The sequence below is a fragment of the Bison bison genome, unplaced genomic scaffold (assembly GCF_000754665.1).
Source record: "Bison bison bison isolate TAMUID 2011002044 unplaced genomic scaffold, Bison_UMD1.0 scf7180017864200, whole genome shotgun sequence".
NCBI lineage: Eukaryota > Metazoa > Chordata > Mammalia > Artiodactyla > Bovidae > Bison > Bison bison.
In genome coordinates this window covers 3,791,734-3,793,479 of record NW_011494772.1, presented here as the reverse complement: position 1 = coordinate 3,793,479, position 1,746 = coordinate 3,791,734, and positions in this window count along the sequence as shown.

Below are 1,746 nucleotides of genomic sequence, written 5' to 3'. Positions count from 1 at the left end.
ACTAGTCAAAATGTCTAAATCAGCTTGGTTAAAACTGCATGAGGCAATCCAGATAAGATAAACAGGTATCTGAAGTGCTTAATAGACACAAGTTAGTGAAAACAAGTGTTTTGTCAATAACTACCACCTTTTCTTTTTTTAAAGAAAATTCTTTAATGCAAAATGTTTTCATTTTTTATGAAAGAAAACTATTTCACAGAAACCTTAACTAAACTTTATTTTGTACAGTTTTCTCTCTTTTCATTGAAGCATCTTTGTCCTAGCTTCAACTTTTATATTTTGAAAGGTTTCAAAAATGTCTTCTTTCTTATTTTGATAGGGAATAATACATTGAATCCTTACTGAGTATATGGATTACATATCCAAAAGAGGAATGGGTCCAGCTAAGCAACTCTTTTTCTTCTTTGTTGGATATCAGTGTAGGTTCTAATGAGCTCAGTCTCCCGGGGAGCATTCTAATTGATTTTTTTTTTACCTCCCCTGATGACCATGTTTATGCTAAGTTTTGATACAGTAGACAAGACTTGTGTAGTAATTAGCATTCAAATGGACCACTGATTTCCCTTTCCTGAGTGGGTCAATTTCCAGGTTTAGAAATGTAATCCAATGGGTTAGAGCTTATAATAATCAAGACATATTAACAATTCAAATGTTAAATTAAAAATACAAGATACCAGGGTGCAAAAAGGAAGCATCATCTTTGTAACAGATTGGTTAAACCACTGAATGGGAACAAAATAATGAAGAGGGCAAACTTTCATGGCTAATGGTCTATGAGCAAATGTGAGTGTAGCAGCAAGAAAAATAAAATGCTAAGTACAAGGTCTAAGCAATATTGAAAGACAGAATATGCTGGGTTTTTTTAGGTTTAAAACTTCTCAGTGTCTTTAATTGTCATCTATGTAGTCATTTGATAAAATTCAAGGAAGAGAAAAATGAGATAAAAATACAGTGTACCTGCTTGATAGCTATTTTAGGATATTTTAGGGATTCATCTGATGACATTAATAAGGAGTCAGCAATTACTCCAGACCAACACTGGGGATCACAATTATTTTACAAGTTCCTTAAAACTTGTCATCGTTTCTGAAAACATTTAATATTTTATATAGTAACATCTGGGGACACAGAAACCCTTCAAAATCTAATGAAATCCTTGTGCCCTACCAGTGCCATCCTTAGAGAAATGCATATCTATTCATCCAAGCAATAATGCTGTTTTTGATCATTAAATTAAAAAGATGTAATTTAATGTTCTAATGAGGTGGATGAAACTGGAGCCTATTATACAGAGTGAAGTAAGCCAGAAGGAAAAACAGAAATACAGTATACTAACGCATATATATGGAATTTAGAAAGATGGTAACAATAACCTGGTGTACGAGACAGCAAAAGAGACACTGATGTATAGAACAGTCTTATGGACTCTGTGGGAGAGGGAGAGGGTGGGAAGATTTGGGAGAGTGACATTGAAACATGTAGAATATCATGCAAGAAACGAGTTGCCAGTCCAGGTTCGATGCGCGATACTGGATGCTTGGGGCTGGAGCACTGGGACGACCCAGAGGGATGGTGTGGGGAGGGAGGAGGGAGGAGGGTTCAGGATGGGGAACACATGTATGCCTGTGGCGGATTCATTTTGAAAATTTGCAAAACTAATACAATTATGTAAAGTTTAAAAATAAAATAAAATTTAAAAAAAATAATAAAATAAAATAAAAAGATGTAATAAAGAGTAGAGTGACT